This window comes from Tachypleus tridentatus, chromosome 6, assembly GCF_004210375.1.
Source record: "Tachypleus tridentatus isolate NWPU-2018 chromosome 6, ASM421037v1, whole genome shotgun sequence".
Lineage (NCBI taxonomy): Eukaryota > Metazoa > Arthropoda > Merostomata > Xiphosura > Limulidae > Tachypleus > Tachypleus tridentatus.
Genome location: NC_134830.1, coordinates 2,490,637 through 2,504,522, shown reverse-complemented (window position 1 = coordinate 2,504,522; position 13,886 = coordinate 2,490,637). Strand labels below are relative to the sequence as shown.

General features: G+C 35.1%; 1 long non-coding RNA gene across 1 annotated transcript; it reads left to right on the top strand.

The window, feature by feature from the left end:
• Positions 1–571: 571 nt before the first annotated feature.
• Positions 572–11,984, top strand: LOC143251834 (uncharacterized). Its single transcript, XR_013028661.1, has 3 exons — positions 572–930; positions 5,289–5,341; positions 11,771–11,984. It is a non-coding gene; the product is annotated as an uncharacterized LOC143251834 (long non-coding RNA).
• Positions 11,985–13,886: the final 1,902 nt, after the last annotated feature.

Here is a 13,886-nt window from a genome sequence, read left to right as displayed (position 1 = left end):
ATATTAAAGTAACGTGAGAAGAAATGCGATAACATATTTTTTCATACACTAATACAACAGTAAATGTTTCCAAAATGATTATTTGTGTTTGTATGATATCCTAAGTTACTTATTTCACAAGAACATATTACAAAGTAACACCTAAAACACAATTACTAAATTTTTACGTATTTAACACATAACGGATGTTATGTTATTTTGAATAGTAAACCTGTGTTTATGATGAACATGTTTGTGACTTGTGCAATAGCGGATGTACTTTCTGTTTGTCATCAAGCAAATTCATTATGTTTCGTTAGAATAATAGAGCTAGGGGCGGGAGAATGAATTGTTTTTAAAATTTTCTATCCTTTCCGTTTTCTGATATGATTACAAATATCTTCATTTTGTGTTTTGTTACAAAAGTATAGTTTTTGGCTTAAATCAAAGTATTAGAAAGTATTTAAATAACGAATTAGTTTCTAGCGTGTTTCCATATGGGTGTGGAAGAAACTTAGATATGACACCGTCTCCTACACTGTAACGCCCCCATGATACGTGTACACGTGTAACTTAAACGAGGCCTATTCTTTCTTCTTTTTGTTCACGGGAGGAGGCGCTGAAGGAATAATTATTCGCAGGCCTAAAGTTGAACGTAGTCGTAGTGGAACTTGGCAGGTCGCCAGTTCTGTTTCTCACGTCACTAGCAGTAAAGTGAACGTCGTATTGTTTACTACCACTTTCTTGGTGTTTTGTACACTTTGTTATCGGCCGGTGTGTGATGCACGTGTCTGCAACATCATCACCGTGGCAACACGTATCACATACCCTAACATGCCTGTACAGTCTTTTTTGTGATCTGACAACAATAACCAAACATTTCTGTAGACGTATCAGCAAGTTGAAAGTTGAGGTCTAAGCGACAGTAACCAGAACAGCTATTTCTGTATGGTATGTTTATTCCTACTAGATTTAGAGCATATCTTCCGGTATGTTATATTTAAAAAAACAAAAAACTGTTGTTTTAATTTGATACATTCTCTTTCTGTCATGCTTGTAAACAGTTACTACCGGTAAACTGTTAAATGTTCAACCGCAAAACATTTAGTATAAATTGTGTAGGTGGGGCTGTAATAAAGTCTCAAATTAGTTATGCTTTCCCTGAAGTTTTCCGTGTAGCTGAATGTAGACTTGTATTTTATCGTATTTGCAAATAACTAAACCTATCATAACGTATTCTTCTTTCACTTCCTGTATTAATGTTTCTTGGGCTTACTGTAAAGGTAACATTTTGGAATAATATAATTAGGACTGGGTATAAATCAAGGGAAAGTTTTATACGGGGCTGTTAGAACTAAACCTTATAAATGTCAAATATAATTCAGTGTTTATTAAGTACAGTTTGTTTTTATCTGGGGACTGGCATGTCACAGTGAGAATAAGGTTCTGAAATAATTACTGTAACGGTTTGAATCGTAGGGTGCAATTATTTTTAATTATTCGTTAAAAAGAGTAACGTTCACTTAATGTTATCGAAACTTGTAAGTTGTAACTTAAGTTCTACAAATTAGCTTAATAAGTGAATATTCACCGTCAGGCCTAACTTGACACTATACACTAGTACAACTGACTTCCTATTCCGGTATTTCACGTGGATTGTCTGTCGCAAGCACAGTTTTGAAAACTCAACTGAGTTAAATTCAAATTTCAGTCATTTAAATATCTCGATAATTCAGATTCAACATTTATTTGTTAAAGCTGAATCGGTTATCTACTTTTGTCTAACTCACTGTTTGTATCACGTCAGTCTTTTCCAAAGCTTTCGAGAAAAGCCACGCCTCCTCATCGGAAACACGATAGTATAGATTTAAAATATCGTACAAATGAGAGGTTTATTGGATGTTAACAAATATCTCATCGTAACTGCTTGTAGCAGCGTACACTTGTGTTAAACGTCGAATTTGATCTCCATATTAGGAACATACATTGAAGTTTTCCATTGGCTGTCAGTAGTTTTTCTTTAATTACGAATTGTTCGCTTGATACGTATGTTTATTTATTTGTTTAATTTTGAATTGTGCTCTGATATTTGTTTTAAACGAAAAAGTGAGATACCTATATAGTATTCACACATCTCACTGCGTCATTTATTCTTGTCCAGAGAATCGCTATACTATGACTGCTTAAAATAGAGAGGAAAGGGGTGTAGCGACAGTTAACATTGAAAAATGGGTGGAAAATAATATTAAGGTGTTTTATTAGCGGATGTAGTGTTGTATGAGTGGTAAAGTAGCTGGTAATATTGGCGTATGGCGTCTTGAGTTTTTCTTCGTGTATAATTTGTGAAACAGCTGGTATATTATGGCATATGAAATATCCTACTTCAGGTAGGCCTACTTGGTGGTGTTTGCCATGTCAAATGTTATATGCTCTCGCAGTTATTTTCACCTCGTCGATATAAATGTTACCGACGTCAAACAGTATATAAGACTATTGTTTTACTTGCAATGCTAAGCCTAACTCTAATTATAAGCAACATTACTATAAGCTATGTTAAAATAATTAAAATTTAACTAGGCAGTGTGTTGTATTTAAAGAGAAACTTGGGCGGTACTGTAACTGCGGACATCAGCAATCTCCTTGTTAACCTCGGACGGTAAAACAAGTTACTGAATGAACATGTTCAAATATTTGGTGTTGAAATGATATTTAGACAACGTGTGAAATGAACGTACTGCTTCACTATTAATATCTTCTGGTTGGGGTGGCTCTGACTCGAGTTTAACACTTCCATATTCGATATTAACTTCAGACCAGTGCATCTCAACCTCTCAGATACCACGAACCCCACCATTTCTCCCTCTAAACTGTCGTGGGTAACTAAAATCTTTACTGAGTAGGAATACATCTTGTCAGTTATTTTAAATCCCCGCATTGTGATGGGCCGTTGGTTGAGAAACTGGTTCAGAGGTTTAAACCCGTTTCCTTGTTTTGTTTTACGTGTGTAACTCGTTAGGGAACGTTATCCTTAGGGAAGTTTCAGCTGTTTTACCCCACCACCTTCCGTTTCCTTGTTTTGTTTTACGTGTGTAACTCGTTAGGGAACGTTATCCTTAGGGAAGTTTCAGCTGTTTTACCCCACCACCTTCCGTTTCCTTGTTTTGTTTTACGTGTGTAACTCGTTAGGGAACGTTATCCTTAGGGAAGTTTCAGCTGTTTTACCCCACCACCTTCTTCTTCCTGGTCGAAGTTTTGGTAAAGACCAGTATCAGGTCTACTAAAAATGCCATATTTGAACCTAAATTTATACCGGCCTTTATGGTACACACCAATTAGTTTGTTCGTCAGCTGGCGGTGGCGTCACCAGTCGATCAAGAATAATTTTGTTGGTTCATTTTAAAATGGGTCACCGCCTTGGTAGTGGGGGTCATGTCCGTATTGTATGTCTTGAAGCTGAAGCACGTTGTCATGGAAGCATAGAAACTTTAGCCATCTTTGTTTACTGAGTTACTTACAGATGCCATCCGTATCACTTGTATTTCTAGTAGGACTGATGCTACTATAAAAACAAAAGTGGTTGATGGTTAACATGTGGATACACTCATTCCTACATATTTCTTTAACATAACGAGACATTGTTTGGTAGACGTTATCCGAGGCCGGATGAACTTCGGGGTTTTCCACCTATTTACATAGCAACTCTTTATTTATTTTCAAATACTGGTACGTTTTATTATTGGTACTTGTATAATTTGTTCTGGACATGCTCGTAGCAATTAAGTGATATATAATTTAAAAAAAGGAAGGAAATTCATACAAGACAACATACAAGCGTCAAAGTGTAACGCTATATATTTGTATATCTATGTTTTTAACTTTACAAAGACTGTTTGCACCAACATTGGAACTGGTTTGCTTATCACACTACTCTTCGAATAATACATTGTTTAAAGAAAAACTTTATCCTACATGTTTCTCCACATTCTAAAATGGTCAAATTAAAGAAGTGGGCGTGAGCAGCTAACGTGATTTTTTTAAATCACGTATTTTAAGCCTAGAAGTTTCTGATGCTTCGACAGATTTTGAGGTTTAAACCGTGACGTTTTAAATATCTAACTGCAAATTAATTTTTTTCTATACATTTCTACCTATCTGTTTAGCTGAGAATACAAACCCGTATTATAATGTAATTTTCTCTACATTTCCACTTATATAGGTAGCTGAAAACATAAAATTCGTATTATAAATGTGTAGAGAGATTTGTAATAATAATGTATTATTTACTGTTGCTATAAATTAAATCAATTTTCATAAGTGTCTAAACTATGTTCATAAGTAAAATGTTGAGCGAAGTCAACTTTTTAAGATTTGTAAAGTAATTCAAGTAAAAGCAAGCTTATCGCATCCTGCAGAATTATATTATAAAAAATTTAATATAATTGTAATGTAAGTAATATTTTTAATGTGATTAGAATAAAAAGTCTAGTGTTTTTTATTAAGTTTCAAATTAATATTTGTAAGATATGTTTGTAATTTACTCAGCTAACCCTCTGGTACTTCTTTGTCATAAATTTAAGAGTATTTTTATATTATGTCGGAGAAACAGTTATATATATATATATTGTTCCTGATGTTAGAAGGATAGATAAGTTATTAGGGTTAGTGGTTAGTGTTAGGCTGTTGCTGGAAAGGTTTTAGTTCCCACTCGACACTTTCACCTATGGAGTGTTATAAGTGTGACAATCTTGCCATTTAATTGTACGCAATCACGTAGACGGTTGCTGCTGTTGATTTAACTTTGGTTAGCAGTTCTAAATTAGAAATGGCTATGCCTAATACTCTTTAAGATCTCTGAATTAGTTGATTTTGTGTGTACCGTTCAGGTTAAAAAATACCAAAACTTTATTCCTTGGCATGGCATTGCCATGTGGTTAGGGTGCTCGACTCGTAATCTGAGGATGGCGGGTTTGAATCCCCGTCCCACCAAACAAGCATGAGGGCGTTATAATATACGGTCAATCCTACTATTCGTTGGTAAAAGAGTAGCCCAAGAATTGGCGGTGGTTGATGATGACTAGTTGCCTTTTCTCTAGTCTTCCATTGCTAAATTAGGGATGGCTAGCGCAGATAGCACTCGGGTAGCTTTGTGTGAAATTTATCTCGGTAACATTTAAAATAATGTTACATCCAAGGGGACAGTGTAACAACAAATAAACTGTAACATCATGTGGAACACCAACTTTGTTTTACTGAGATGTGTGATTATACACGTTTTCATGAACGAAATTCGAAAACTATTCTTATTGTAGCGGAGCTGTACCACTGCCGGAGCCTTACTCCTATATTCTATTACGGAAGAAGCGTAAGCATGATTTGTTCTTGAATTGAGTATTTTCGTTAAAATCCACCCTTTAAATGTTGATGTGGTATCGTTAGTGAAAACATTACATTCTCTTTATGTTGGAGTTTAATTGTAATAATGAGGAAAAACTAAGTCTGTGAACACCGTTCAACTTGTTTATCTGTCGTTTGTTTTTATGTTATTCTGTTTTGTTGTTATAGTTTACGTTTTACCATGGTAAGTGTGATTACTGTCACTTATGAAATAATGACGTTGTGTAACAGACTGTCTGTGAATTCCAGAGTATGTAATGCATCAGTGACAGCTTGTATCATTTCTAATATAAGAAAGGTAAAGTGTTTAGAAGTAATATTAATTAGATGCATCAATTTTGTGTTTAAAAATCTCCTAACTAATAAAGAAAATTTATATTATGTGTAAGTTATTCTTTTAGCCTAATGTGATACTATAATACGTGTTTTTGTTGTAGTTGTCTTTTTTACATTTTAGCTAGTATTTTGTTTAAGCCTAATTTAGGGTACATTTATTTCACCAGTGTACTCTCCACGCAATACGCGTTTTATGTCGAAGTATATATAATTCTACTAAGTTAATAGACAATATTTTGTTCAGTCAGTTTTAAACTATATAGTTATCGTCTTAAATTTTGCACAGTGTTAAAAATTATAGTTGAGAATGTTGATCACAGATAATTAAGTTTAAACAACATACACACCGTTTATAACTTACGGAAAAAAATCTTTAGTCAGCATTCAAAATACTGACATGGTCGATCTTTACATCAGGAAAATCGTGAAAATCTGAGAAATTAAAAACTCTCTATCATTGTTTGTGACCTGCAAGGAATCAGGTGTGTTTTTATCAAATGTAATACGGTGGAAAACTAAAAGTTCACAGCTGTGTTTTGTAGCATTTTGTATAATTACTAAAATGGGAAGTTTCATTATTTTTGTTTACTAATGTGTAGAAATGTCTTTGTAACAAATGTAGATTGGTTACAATATGTTTAACTAATTAACCAACCCCAAATTGTTTTTTGTGAGCTCTGTATTCACCCCCCACCCAAAGACTCAGTATGAGAAATTCTAACTTGTCTTTTGTATTTCAGTTTATAATTTTCACCATGATTGCTGTGAATGTGACCACACTGGAGCCCAAAATATACATTTGTTGACCTTTGACCCTATAAAATGCTTTAAAAGGTCTAAAACAAAAAACCGAGAGGTGTCTGGTTGTACTTTGATCAAGGTATAACCCTAACACATGTCAAGTCAGTCCGTCAATAAATGAATGAATTGGAATAGACTGAAAACTATTTGGGAAAGAAAATAAAAAACCAGTTTGTCTGCGGAGACATAATATTCACGGGGTGTTTGTTTTTGCATCATTAAAACATACTAAAATTATATCTAGATCCGTAATTTTGGACTAATTTTAAATGTATTTCGGTTTTGTTTTTCTGTACTATTATTTCTTTATGTGTCTTATATTAATTATGTAACTTAGTAAAATCGGATACAGTGTGACAAATTAGAAAGCCGGAGTTTTGGGACAATTGCAAATGTATTTCGAAATCTACAATATCAAAGGTTACCCTGGTTATAGGTTCAGTTGTTTGTCGGCCTGGCATAGACAGGTGGTTAAGGCGCTGGATTCTAAACCGAGAGACTGCGGGTTCTAATCTCCGTCTCATCAAACATGCTCGTCATTTCAGCCGTGGGGGCGTAATAACGTGACGGTGAATCCCACTATTCGTTGGTAAAAATAGTAGTCCAAAACCTGTTGGTGGTTGACTAGCTACCTTCCCTCTAGTCTATCACTGCTAAATTAAAAACGGCTACCGCAGATATTCCTCGTGTAGCTTTGTGTAAAATTCAAAAACAAAGCTGTTGTTTTTCTCGTGACTGGATATGGAAAGGACACGTCACAAAATGAAGTCATTAGTTATATTAGGAGCTGTTTTAATTGTATTTTTGCCACTTTAAAATGTTTGTTTTATCACGTTGGAACTTTGTAAACTAGTTAATGTCGGTGACAGACAAAAACCTGACTTAGTAACACATGATACACATGCACTTGTGTGACTCATTATTCGGTGTACTCGCGTAACTTTGTGTCATTCATTAAAAATTACATTTAATAAGAAACAGATGGTTTAAAATAATTGTTTTTATATTTAAGCCTAAAAACGATTAAATTTCCAAGTTGATTTACTTTTCCAACAAGTATGTATTTAGTACGAGTGAGAAATACATGTACAAGTGTGTATTTAGTACGAGTGAGAAATACATGTACAAGTGTGTATTTAGTACGAGTGAGAAATACATGTACAAGTGTGTATTTAGTACGAGTGAGAAATGCATGTACAAGTGTGTATTTAGTACGAGTGAGAAATGCATGTAATTTTTTATGAAATGAAATTTCTTTTCACAGAATTTCAAACCGTTTCCCCAGTGTTTTAATTTTATCTTTGTCACATAGTGTAGAAGGGTAGGCCTTATGTCAACAGTTAACATACAACTTTCCTTAAACGTTCAGTTTTTCTGTGGTATGTCCAACATGAATTCTAAAACGTTTCGCTTGTATTTTTCATGTCTACTTTGTTGATGCGATAATCAGAAGTGGTATAATAATTTCATCTCGTTATTCAGTAAACCCGTTTGTCGATTGAACTGGAACACACGCTCGCCGTACCACCATCCCCGTGAAATATCTTTCATTGTGTATGTTCTAGACTTTTTGACAGTGGTACGTTATTCTTGGCAAAATTCTGTAATTAAATGGAAAATTGAAACGTTTACAGAGGGTTGTATGTTAGTGCAAAACAACCGGAATAAGACGTCTAACTAAGTTAGGCCTAGTCAACTCGTGAACTTGTGTTATTTGCGAAATTAAGGTACTATTTAGTGGTAGGAAGGATAGTTGTAGATAGTCACTGGTCGAGGATTCCTGATTGTTGTTCTTATAGACGTTAATAATTTAAACCAAGTGCTAGCTAGAGGTTAAAATCAATGGTACATTTATAAGTCAGGTTACACTTTTTAAATTAACACCGTGTTACTCTGAGACAGGTTTCATTGTGTAGATGGGTTTTGTTGTATGCGGTATTAGTGGTTCTGGCTTATTTCTAAATATCGCGAACCTGTCTGTGCTTCTGTGATGGGTCTGGGCCTGGCATGGCCTAGCGCGTAAGGCGTGCGACTCGTAATCCGAGGGTCGCGGGTTCGCGTCGCGCCAAACATGCTTGCCCTCCCAGTCGTGGGGGTGTATAATGTTAAGGTCAATCCCACTATTCGTTGGTAAAAGAGTAGCCCAAGAGTTGGCGGTGGGTGGTGATGACTAGCTGCCTTCCCTCTAGTCTTACACTGCTAAATTAGGGACGGCTAGCACAGATAGCCTTCGAGTAGCTTTGTGCGAAATTCCAAAACAAAAACAAACAAAACTATGATGGGTCTGTTACCTACACTCCATCAGTATCTTCTACAAACTTCTGTGTGTAACATCACCTACATCGTTCGTGCGTCGTCCTCAGCACGTGTATTTTGATTTATTTTGAACTTCTAATCTCTGATTTTTTTGGCATATTAGTGGTCTGTTTTTTGGTAGTCTGGAAGATCAGTTATCTCGCTCTTCCAACACGTCTATAGGATTAACTAATTAGACTCATCTGTTTCACTTCCATGAAATACTTTGTTTCCTAATAAGTATTGGATACTTGTAGCTTGTTTTCAATGTCGACCCGACCTCTTTACATCAGTTGTTATATAAAATTTCAGGCATTATACAACCTGATCTTCACCACAACGTTATAAAAATGTAATTCACTCTGTTTAAAATCAAACCCGATTCTAAACTGAAAGCTAAATCTGTTCAGGTTACTGATTAGGGTGTCCAAGTGTTATGGCAGCTTTCCTTGTATTTCTGAAATAAACCACCATGTAGGGTATCGTTGTAAAAAAACATCTAACTTTTACTTGGATGATTGGAATAAGACACTATTAGATATCTGATAATTAGTACTTAACATCGTGGTTTATTGTTGTAAAGAAACATCTAACTTTTACTTGGATGATTGGAATAAGACACTATTAGATATCTGATAATTAGTACTTAACATCGTGGTTTATTGTTGTAAAGAAACATCTAACTTTTACTTGGATGATTGGAATAAGACACTATTAGATATCTGATAATTAGTACTTAACATCGTGGTTTATTGTTGTAAAGAAACATCTAACTTTTACTTGGATGATTGGAATAAGACACTATTAGATATCTGATAATTAGTACTTAACATCGTGGTTTATTGTTATCGTTTCTTTATTTACCTTTACAAGAGGTTGATGTTAGGAAAGCTTGTTGGGATGGTTGATAGGGTCGCAAGGTTGATGTTAGGAAAGCTTGTTGGGATGGTTGATAGGGTCGCAAGGTTGATGTTAGGATAGTTTGTTGGAATGGTTGATAGGGTCGCAAGGTTGATGTTAGGATAGCTTGTTGGAATGGTTGATAGGGTCGCAAGGTTGATGTTAGGATAGCTTGTTGGGATGGTTGATAGGGTCGCAAGGTTGATGTTAGGATAGCTTGTTGGGATGGTTGATAGGGTCGCAAGGTTGATGTTAGGATAGCTTGTTGGGATGGTTGATAGGGTCGCAAGGTTGATGTTAGGATAGCTTGTTGGGATGGTTGATAGCGTGACAAAACGTGACTTCCAACTTGTCACACGTACTTATTTCTGTAATCGACCTGTTTAGTTTCATGTGACTCGATATTCCGTATATCCTACACTACCACAAGCTGTGTGAAGTACAATTAGATAATAACACAGTACTACAAGCTGTGTCCCAAATCATACCACTATTTATAGTCTTAATGGTTGGTAGTTGATGTTTAAACTACATTAACCATGTCCCAAGGAATACCACCTCGCAATCGACTTGTCGGGCTTAAGTCAGGTCACTGGACATCTTTGAACTGTGAACCATAGTCTTTGTAACGGGACAGTTAATCCCACTTATTGTTAGTAAAATAACATCAAAGAGTTGACTAGTTGTCTTTTCGCTTCTCTATTACTTCTAAATTCGGGACGGTTCGTTTGTTTTTATAAAGATAAACGTAAAAACAACGCACGTACGTCCTGTGCTTGTCTACCACTGGTATCAAAACTTGTTTAAAACGTAGGTTGCAGATATACCGTTGTGCCTCTGTGGGTGAAGTCAGAACAAATACCCTTGAGTAGTTTTTGGTGTAATTCGACTAATAAAACACCCAGTTGTCTTTCTTCCTACAGACATGTTTCAATCAACTGTTAAATCACAATTTTCAGGATAATTCATTACTGACTACTTTGCTAAGTTCCACAGCCATTCTGAGACCCATTTTTACTTCAAGTGGGTTTCTCGTCGTCACGGATTGTTTAATTTGATTTTTCTATGAAGCTAGACTTTTTGTCGTAAGAATAAATCGGTGCTACTATTATTTATAACTGTTTTATATATATATTAGCTTTAACACTAGGGTAAGATTTAGATTTCTTACTCTAATCCACAGGGTAAAATCGTACCTAAAACACAATTCGAAAGTAATAATCGGTGAAAACCAGAAAATCCAGAGAAAATATATATCTAAAACGGTTAGTTTGGGTTGCACCTGACGATGACCGAAGAAGGTCGAAACGTTGTTCGTTCCTTTACATAAAAAAAAATGTTCTCAACCCAAACCAGCCGTTTTACGTATATACAATTCAAAAGTAAATGCAGAATATAAAGTCGTATTGATAATGTCAAATTCGCGACATTGGAACAAGCAAATATTATTGTTAAGTAACAGCTATTGTTTTATTGTTATTAATTTGTCTGACACTCAATTATCTGAAAGTAAATAATTAGTTCACTGGTGCACAACGACCAATTTTCATTGTGAAGCATTGTTTTACATACCAGAGCCATCTATTGGCTAAAACGAAACTAGCAACTCTATTTTAGAACATATTTTAGAATTAGTAGCTTGTGTTTTTAAGCGCAAAGCTACCCAAAGGCTATTTACTGTGTCCACTATGGGTATCGAATGTCGGACCTACGCTGTGCCATTGAAGGGTGATCGTTTTAGAATCCATAAATTATTTTGAGATATTAAGACTAAAACAAAAACATTAATTTAGAAAATAATTAGTTTCGGGTTTGTTGTAAGTGGAAGCTTTAAAGTAATGTTGTGTATCAAAATTGTAGACATTTGTTATACGTAATTGTCATCGAAGATTCTATTGGTTTACCTTTACTTGACGACATAAACAGTTCCTTGTGCGGACTTTATAACTTCCTCACAACTCTGTATTTTCACTATAAACATAAAATGTTGACTTCAGTAAATATTGGAAGACTGCTTGTCTCTTAAATATATCCGCCTCCAAGTAATGATTGTATTCTATCCTAGTAAAGATATGAACACAATTGGGAACATTTCCTCTGCACAAAACGTACAGTTTCAGGAAACTTGAGATGATCGTATCGTGTATCGCATCAAAATGTGTACGTAGCCATTCAGATGAACGGTGTTCAAGCTGGATAGATGAAACACCTGGACAGAAGTACTGTTGTAACTAGTATAAACATTATATATTTACTTTCAATAAATTCTCACGTGTTAATGATGTTCCAGTTCATGTTTAAATTCTCATTTAATTAACATTGTGGTCATAAGATAAACGATATTTATAATAACATTCGTATTCCTGGTTTAGGCTTAAACAAGTAAAGTAATGAATAATTAAAATATGGACTATAACAAGCTATCTTTTAAAGTTTTTAATGACTAAATATTCTGAGTTGTGACTCTTTAATACAAGATAAAAAATTACAATATTTCAAGTAATCCACACAGAAAGCACACCAGTCTTATGTTAGTTACTAGATTCTGTAATAAACACACAGGTCTTATGTCAGTTACTAGATTCTGTGATAAACACACAGGTCTTATGTCACTTACTAGATTCTGTGATAAACACACAGGTCTTATGTCACTTACTAGATTCTGTGATAAACACACAGGTCTTATGTCACTTACTAGATTCTGTGATAAACACACAGGTCTTATGTCACTTACTAGATTCTGTGATAAACACACAGGTCTTATGTCACTTACTAGATTCTGTGATAAACACACAGGTCTTATGTCACTTACTAGATTCTGTGATAAACACACAGGTCTTATGTCACTTACTAGATTCTGTGATAAACACACAGATCTTATGTCACTTACTAGATTCTGTGATAAACACACAGGTCTTATGTCAGTTACTAGATTCTGTGATAAACACACAGGTCTTATGTCAGTTACTAGATTCTGTGATAAACACACAGGTCTTATGTCACTTACTAGATTCTGTGATAAACACACAGGTCTTATGTCACTTACTAGATTCTGTGATAAACACAGGTCTTATGTCACTTACTAGATTCTGTGATAAACACAGGTCTTATGTCACTTACTAGATTCTGTGATAAACACACAGGTCTTATGTCACTTACTAGATTCTGTGATAAACACACAGGTCTTATGTCACTTACTAGATTCTGTGATAAACACACAGGTCTTATGTCAGTTACTAGATTCTGTGATAAACACACAGGTCTTATGTCAGTTACTAGATTCTGTGATAAACACACAGGTCTTATGTCAGTTACTAGATTCTGTGATAAACACACAGGTCTTATGTCAGTTACTAGATTCTGTGATAAACACACAGGTCTTATGTCACTTACTAGATTCTGTGATAAACACACAGGTCTTATGTCACTTACTAGATTCTGTGATAAACACACAGGTCTTATGTCACTTACTAGATTCTGTGATAAGCACACAGGTCTTATGTCACTTACTAGATTCTGTGATAAGCACACAGGTCTTATGTCACTTACTAGATTCTGTGATAAGCACACAGGTCTTATGTCACTTACTAGATTCTGTGATAAGCACACAGGTCTTATGTCACTTACTAGATTCTGTGATAAACACACAGGTCTTATGTCACTTACTAGATTCTGTGATAAACACACAGGTCTTATGTCACTTACTAGATTCTGTGATAAACACACAGGTCTTATGTCACTTACTAGATTCTGTGATAAACACACAGGTCTTATGTCACTTACTGGATTCTGTGATAAACACACAGGTCTTATGTCACTTACTGGATTCTGTGATAAACACACAGGTCTTATGTCACTTACTGGATTCTGTGATAAACACACAGGTCTTATGTCACTTACTGGATTCTGTGATAAACACACAGGTCTTATGTCACTTACTGGATTCTGTGATAAACACACAGGTCTTATGTCACTTACTGGATTCTGTGATAAACACACAGGTCTTATGTCACTTACTGGATTCTGTGATAAACACACAGGTCTTATGTCACTTACTGGATTCTGTGATAAACACACAGGTCTTATGTCACTTACTGGATTCTGTGATAAACACACAGGTCTTATGTCACTTACTGGATTCTGTGATAAACACACAGGTCTTATGTCACTTACTGGATTCT